The sequence below is a fragment of the Salvelinus sp. IW2-2015 genome, linkage group LG36, assembly GCF_002910315.2.
Source record: "Salvelinus sp. IW2-2015 linkage group LG36, ASM291031v2, whole genome shotgun sequence".
In the NCBI taxonomy this organism is placed as follows: domain Eukaryota; kingdom Metazoa; phylum Chordata; class Actinopteri; order Salmoniformes; family Salmonidae; genus Salvelinus; species Salvelinus sp. IW2-2015.
This window is the reverse complement of record NC_036875.1, coordinates 18,148,888-18,157,209: the sequence shown is the minus strand read 5'-3', so window position 1 is coordinate 18,157,209 and position 8,322 is coordinate 18,148,888. Positions and strand designations below refer to the sequence as shown.

At 41.1% G+C, this 8,322-nt stretch overlaps 1 protein-coding gene across 1 annotated transcript in view; it reads left to right on the top strand.

Annotated features, from left to right (window-relative positions):
• Positions 1-4,287: 4,287 nt before the first annotated feature.
• The window catches only part of usp9 (ubiquitin specific peptidase 9), a 90,362-nt gene continuing 86,327 nt past the window's right edge, over positions 4,288-8,322 (top strand). Inside the window, 1 exon segment of the mRNA XM_070437729.1 lies at positions 4,288-4,778. The gene's annotated coding sequence lies outside the window, so the exon portion shown is untranslated.

Below are 8,322 nucleotides of genomic sequence, written 5' to 3'. Positions count from 1 at the left end.
CCAGTGGGTCAGAAGTTTACAAACACTCAATTAGTATTTGGTAGCATTGCCTTTACATTGTTTAACTTGGGTCAATCGTTTCAGGTAGCCTTCCACAAGCTTCCCACAATAAGTTGGGTGAATTTTGGCMTATTCCTCCTGACAGAGCTGGTGTAACTGAGTCAGGTTTGTAGGCCTCCTTGCTCAGAACACACACTTTTTCAGTTCTGCCCACAAGTCTTCTATAGGATTGAGGTCAAGGCTTTGTGATGGCCACTCCAATACCTTGACTTTGTTGTCCTTAAGCCATTTTGACACAACTTTGGAAGTATGTTTGGGGTCATCGTCCATTTGGAAGACCCATTTGCGACCAAGCTTTAACTTCCTGACTGATGTCTTGAGATGTTTCTTCAATATATTCACATAATTTTCATTCCTAATGATGCCATCTATTTTGTGAAGTGCACCAGTCCCTCCTGCAGCAAAGCACCCCCACAACATGATGCTGCCACCCACGTGCTTCACGGTTGGGATTGTGTTCTTCGGCTTGCAAGCCTCCCCCTTTTTCCTCCAAACATAACGATGGTCATTATGGCCAAAGAGTTCTATTTTTGTTTCATCAGACCAGAGAACATTTCTCCAAAAAGTACAATCTTTGACCCCATGTGCAGTTGCAAACCGTAGTCTGACTTTTTTATGGCAGTGTTGGAGTGGTGTTTATGGTGTTTATACTTGCGTACTATTGTTTGTACAGATGAACATGGTACCTTCAGGCGTTTGGAAATTGCTCCCAAGGATGAACCAGACTTGTGGAGGTCTACAATAGTTTTTTCTGAGGTCTTGGCTGATTTCTTTTGATTTTACCATGATGTCAAGCAAAGAGGCACTGAGTTTGAAGGTAGGCGTTGAAATACATCCACAGGTACACCTCCAATTGACTCAAATGATGTCAATTCGCCTATCAGAAGTTTCTAAAGCCATGACATYATTTTCTGGAATTTTCCAAGCTATTTAAAGGCACAGTCAACTCAGTGTATGTACATTTCTGACCCACTGGAATTGTGATACAATGAATTATAAGTGAAATAATCTGTCTGTTAACAATTGTTGGAAAAATTACTTGTGTCATGCACAAAGTAGATGTCCTAACCGAATTGCCAAAACTATAGTTTGTTAACAAGAAATTTGTGKAGYRGTTGAAAAACAAGTTTTAATGACTCCAACCTAAGTGTATGTAAACTTCCGACTTCAACTGTACATCCAAATCGGGTGAACAGTGTAGGAATTACAGCACGTTTTATATGTGGTCCCCCCCCCTTTTAAGGGACCAAAAGTAATGGGACAATTGGCTGCTCAGTTGTTCCATGACCAACTGTGAATTATTCCCTCATTAGTTAATTTACAAGTAAGCAGATACAAGGTCTAGAGTTGATTTCAAGTGTGGCTTTTGCATTTGGAATCTGTTGCTGTAAACACTCAACATGAAGTCCGAAGAGCTGTCACTGCCAGTGAAACAAGCCATCATTAGGCTGAAAAATATAAACAAACCCATCAGAGAGCTAGCAAAAAAATTGGATGTGGCCAAATCAACTATTTGGTACCTTCTTAAGGTAAAAATTGTAAAAATGGACATAGTGTTTTGGAAATAAACTCTTCAAATAACTGTCAAAGTCTCTTATTGCATTACATGGCTGCCTTGTCTGGAAAAGTGACAAAGCTCTGGGGAGAACAGAGAAAGCAGATAATGGTCAGATTATGGATTTACCAGATTGCTTCACCTACTTGTAGATTTCAAGAACAACTGTGCCCTGGCTGAAATGTCAAACCACTGACAGGACAGAGGACAGGCATGAGGGTTGATGCACAAAAGAGGAGATAAAGGGAAAGTGCTGGAACACACACAAACAATTATCCACACACATGCACCCACAAACAGGCACACACACACACACACACACACACACACAGCTGTAGAGGGAAAATGTGTGTGCAGGGGTTAATCCCGCTCTAGCCGCTGGACTATGGCTGTCTAGTGAGTCAGCAGTTGAGCGCTTTCTCTAGCTGTTGTCTCCCAACAGTAGTTCATAGTTCATTCATTCATACTGTGCAGGTCTCTGATCCTAACCAAAGGTAATTGTACACTGGACTTCAAGTCTTTGAGTATTTCCTTTTATCTTCTTCTACAATGAACAAAAACATAAACGCAACATGTAAAGTGTTGGTCCCATGTTTCATGAGCTGAAATAAAAGATCACAGAAATGTTCCATACGCACAAAAAGCTTATTTCTCTCAAATATTGTGCACAAATCTGTTTACATCCCTGTTAGTGAGCATTTCTCCTTTGCATAGATAATCCATCCACCTGACAAGTGTTGCATATCAAGAAGTTGGTGCTGGGGACAATAAAAGGCCACTGTAAAATGTACACCATAGCTGTTGCCAGATAACTTAATGTTAATTTATCTATCATAAGCCGCCTCCAACGTCGTTTTAGAGAATTTTGCAGGACGTCCAACCGGCCTCACAACCGCAGAGTATGTGTATGGCGTTGTGTGGGCGAGCGGTTTGCTGATGTCAACGTTGTGAACAGAGTGCCCCATAGCGGTGGTGGGGTTATGGTATGGGCTGGCATAAGCTACGGAAAACAAACACAATTGCATTTTATCAATGACAATTTGAATGCACAGAGATACCGTGACTAGATCCTGAGGCCCATTGTCGTGCCATTCATCTGCCGCYATCACCTCATKTTTCATGGAAGGCCCTATGTCACAMGGATCTGTACACGATTTCTGGAAGCAAATTTTTTTTCCAGTTCTTTCATGCCTGCATACTTACCAGACATGTCACCCATTGAGCTTGTTTGGGATGCTCTGGATTGACGTGTACGACAGAGTGTTCAAGTTCCCTCCAATATCCAGCAACCTTCTTGAAGAGGAGTGGGACAACATTCCACAGGACACAATCAACAGCCTGATCAATTCTATGTGAAGGAGATGTGTCACGCTGCATGAGGCAAATGGTAGTCACACCAGACACTGACTGGTTTTAAGATCTACGCCCTAGGTACTGTATCTATGACCAACAGATGCATATCTGTTTTCCCATTAATGTGAAATTCATAGATTAGGGCCTAATTTATTCATTTCAATTGACTGATTTCATTATATGAACTGTAACCTAGGGATCTTCAGCAATTTAGAGGGGCTCAATACATCAAGCAAATGAGGTGAACACTATCTAAACATTTGCCTTTTTCACACAGACACACACACAGAGTGAGAGACAAAGTTTAGTAACCTGACCCCTCCTCATCTGTCTATGAGCTGATGTACCAGCATCCTCCTCACATTCTACAGATACGTGTTGGAAGGGCTAGCCCTCTTGTTGCCAGATGATTCCAGGGGCAGCGGGACCACTTGGCCCTTCCCAAGAGTGGTTGCCATAAGATAACAACCTACCTTTATGACTGTTTATACTGAACTGCACTGAGGTTGGAATGCAATCATGGTTACATTAAGACACTGTGGAGCTGGAACGAGATATGGGTAAGAAAATGTACCTCAATGCAGGGGTGGGATATGCCACTGGACTCCAAATTTTACCTTTATCCACCTTGCTCTACCGAGAAGATTGAAATACTGCTAGTTTTCCCAGAAAACTGCCCTTTTCGTCCTCACGCTAACGAGCAGTAGCCACAGCAGCAATTATGGAATGGCACGTCGCGTTGAACAACAAAGGAGCTGATTGGCTGACACTGCCATTACTAACGGTGTCTTAATGTAACCATGATTGCGTTCCGACCTCAGTGCACAGTATAAAAAATCGTAAAGGTAGGTTTGGTATCTTCTGGCACCCACTCTTGGGAAGGGCCAAGGGGACCCGCTGCACCTGGAAGGGGACACCTTTTGGGGGCCTTGTTCAAATTAAAAATGATTGCTTCATTGAAGAATGCATTGATTTCACTAATCATGTCAGATCAGTAATCACCCACATGAAAGAATAAAGGAAGAATAAAGGAAGGGATGTATTTCAATGTGTCCTATTGGTATTTGAATAGAGCCTTAACAGAGCCGTTTTACTCCTTGGGCCAATTGAAATGTGTCTTATTAGCCCAATAATAAACAATTTATGATAGGTCATATTCATCTATAAATATTTATCTCTGACCAATTTATATGTTTTCAATGTCCGCTGATTTTTGTTGTTGAATATCTGACCAACAGACTCAACAACAGATCCATGACAGTAGGAGGCGATATATAGGCCTACAAACACCCTTTTTGGTTCAACAAGCGTTGAAATCGGGGTTTAAATAAAATCCTGGATAAGCGAATCCAATATCGGGGTTAGAGTCAACCATCTACATTGTATGGATTTTTGACCATTCAGCACGGGTTCCATTTGCAAAGTGATGCTACACAGAAGAGCTAGTAGTTGGCTCGCTAACTAATGTTGACGGTTGGAGTTCGAAAGGCGTTTGGCATCTGTTTTCACCAGCGACGTTGTTCAGGGCTGTGCTTCCGCCATGTTGAAGCGGTTCTCTGCTAGCAGCAAGCTGTGACTGACTGGCTAGGACCGAACTGACTAGATAGAGTCGGGGGGGCTGCTACCGCGCTGGTGACGCAGGAAAAACACCCAAGATATGACCAAAAAAAACCAAGGAACCAGGTTATTCTAACAGACAGTTGAGCTTAATATGAAATAGCAGTATATAGGACACATTTATGTCATAAACAACGACACAATCGTCAAGGCTGGAGTAGTTCGTGAATAGAGAAGTCCTATCAAATTCCTGGTAAGTTGTTAGCAGCTAGTTTGCTAGCTAACTTAGCTTGCGCTCTTAACATTGTCAACTGGTGTAGTGTGGGTATGGCAGCTGACTTGGTAACATTAGCTAGCTATTTCTTTTGTTTGACATTTTATTGGCCTGAAATACATTGATACACGTCTTTAATCATTGAAGAATTCAACTTGGATTGTAAACGTGCTAAGTTAGTTGGTTCTGGCAGAAGGTAGCTAACGTTGGCTAGCTAGTTAGCCAAGTTTACTGACTCACTCACTGTCAGAGCAGGGAAAACGGGTCTTCAATGTGGAGTTAACTATTTTGATCGCTAAACAACTAGCTAACGTTGTTGAAAGCCGGGTCGATATCAGACAGATAATGTTCGCTTGCTTGCTAGTTAGTTGACGTTTAAGTTATCTAGGTAATGGCAGGCGGTTCCCCACCCTGAACCCTAAGTAATGTCTGAGTTTTAATATGGTTTCAATCGTGAAATGTCGCACAGTGACATAAACTAACTAGTCAACGTTGGCTAGGTGAACTAACGTTAACTAGTACCACATACAATTATTTCTCTATGGACGTGGTTGCGCGGCCTACTCCAAAACAACTACAGTAGCTAACGTTAGCTACATAACTACAGTTAGCTCAGCTAGCTAGCTCACGTTATCGAGTTCGCTAACTAGCCCCTTCTCTGCTGAATGCAAATGTTTCTTAACAAGCAATTCGTAATGTGTCTGTAAATCTAGCCAGATATCTAGCTACCTATCCGTACCCAAATGAACTTGCATCAACGGTTAGTTAACGCTAGTTGGTCAGGCCAAAGGCCCGGAAAACTGCGATTGGAAACCAGGCCTTCAAGGGGCAGTTCGCACTGCGATATCAGACTTTCTATAAGTCATATTAGCCGTATAGGAGTGCTGTTAGCTTCCTAATTTAGCTAGCTAGCTGTTTTTACCAAAGTTTTCGATTTGCGATGTTTAAAGATATGCCATTCTGACTTCAGAATACGATATTTATTTCCTTTATGAATCAACTCAGATCAGAGCCAACCTAACGTTAGCTAGATACGTTGACATGTTGATCTTGTTCGAAGTATTTTATGTATCTAGATAGCTAGATAGCAAGATGAAGCAGCATAATCATGGACGTGTAGGGTCAATTGTGATATTTATTTGTATAACTTGTAAACGAGTGCGTCAACAAGCTTATCAATTACTGGTCAACGTCTTTGAAAAGTTATAGTTATACTACCTATTCAGTGATTGTTTTTGTAGCTAGTGATCTTACCATAATGATGGAAGACATACATAGCTAATCAGCTAGCTAACTAGATCAGTAGCATTTATTTATTTATTTGTTACCTCCAATGTCATCATGGACATAGCTGATATCGGAGTCTGATTTAGGAGTAGACTGTCAGTTTGGCTATTACTGTTTTGTGGCCCATGTCATCCGTGATATAGCTGTAGTTAAAGGCCCATTTCATAACATAACATGGCATAGCCAGCCAGTGATGTTTAGAGTGCTAGCTAGCCCGACAGGCCGCAACAGCATTTCTGTGTTATTAGCCTTCCAGTGAGAGACTGAAAGATGTTGAACAGAGGATGACCACCGTGTCTAACAATGCCATTCAGTATGGATTCATTTTCAATACATAGTTACTGATTGAAATGAATGGTAATCCAACTGTAGCCTACATAATGTTTTGAGCTGGGCTTTCTAGGCTAGGAAATATATTTTAATAGAAGCAGTTTAATGGCATGTTTCTGACGTCAGTGGCCACCTGCAGAAAGAACAGGAAATGTCTCAGTTTCAGTATCCTCAAAATGTCCTTACTGGCTGGGCTGACAGCTGTGTGCTGCTGGCTCTCATTTGTGCCACTGCTTGCTGTTTGCTATACATAAGTTGCAACTTGTCACTCCTATCTTGAAGGGATAGTGCAAGATTTTGGCAACTTAGCCCTTTTTCTACTTAGTCAGATGAACTCATCATGGATACTATTTTTATGTCTCTGCGTGCAGATTGAAGGAAGTTGTAGGAAGTTTTGCAACCCGTTGCTATCTAGTGTTGGTGTGATGACTAAGTCTACAGCAACCTCTTGTGTCTAGTGCCAATTTTAGAATTTATCCTACCATTTCTACTGATCTGCATGCCAGTTATGATTTTCATATGTGCAGTACAACTAATTGTCTATTGAATGTCTAATTGCCCAGAAACGGGAGAATTCCATAGCTTGTTAAACAGAGGAGCTTTCTATTAGCATCGCAGAGCTCCACTATAGGCCTACCTACATCAGATTTGTATTTATTTAACTAGGCAAGTCAGTTCAGAACAGATTTTTATTTACAATGACGGCCAAACCCGGACGATTCTGGGCCAATTGTGCGCCGCCCTATGGGACTCCCAATCACGGCCGGATGTGATACAGCCTTGATTTGAACCAGGGACTGTAGTGACGCCTCTTGCACTGAGATGCAGTGTCTTAGACTGCTCGGGAGCCCAGATGAGCAAAGCCGCACCAAGGCTCTGTCCAAGGTGTTGAATCCAGCGTGGTCTTCACTCCTTTTAAAACGCATTTATAGATCTTTGTATTGTACTTAGGGATTTTTGCCATTGTTTGGTTGAATTTGTTTGGCATGCATCCTTGGTGATTGTAAGTAATTCCTTTGATGTTATGCCTCTTAATGCATTATGTATATTTGCCTGAAATATGCTGTTGTGGTTAGCTGTGTTAATGCAATGGTCATTTTGATATCTGCATTTTGAAGTTGTCCTTATTGTGACTTGATGGCCTGAATTTAGTGGCTTTAATATGTTTAGTGTTTTGATTTATGGACAATATTCCTTTGCGTTTTCATCAAGATAGAATCATAATTTCGTTGTGATGTGACACTTCCTTGCCGTTTTCAATTGCATTTATCAGACGTTTCAATTGTTTTTCTATGGAAATTTTGTTACAACACTTGGAAATGTTAGTTATAACTCTTTGTTAATGTGTATAAATTGCACCTCATTACTTGCATTTTTGTCGAACCGTTCCATTAAAACGGGCTACAGAATTAAAAGGGCTGAATAATAAATGTGATTTAAATATAAAATGTTATTGCAGAATACAAGGTTCAGTTCGTAAAAAGACTGAGATGACTGTTAGGCCTACCAACAGCCCTAAACATAACTGAATGTAATAAAAAAGGACTTATTTCTGTATGATCAAGTCCATATCTGCTGCTGAGAATTTTAGTCTCCTTAGTCTCCTGTCTCCCCAGTCTCTTATTCCAAATCCTCTGCAACACACACACGTTCAMATTACTACTTACTGAAATTTACTGCCATGAACATCACAAGGTTATATCATTTTGTATTGAAAATCTCATCTTACCGATTTTTTTTGTGAGTTTTTTTTGTTGTGATTCTTGTCTCTGCTTCCCATTGCCGAGACACATATCTGCGCCATATTTGGAGACTTAACTGCACACAGGCTTCCGAGTGGTATGTTGCCAGCCGGCTGCGTGAGGGGATCGACTTAATGTGTGAAAGATATGTTCACATAGATATA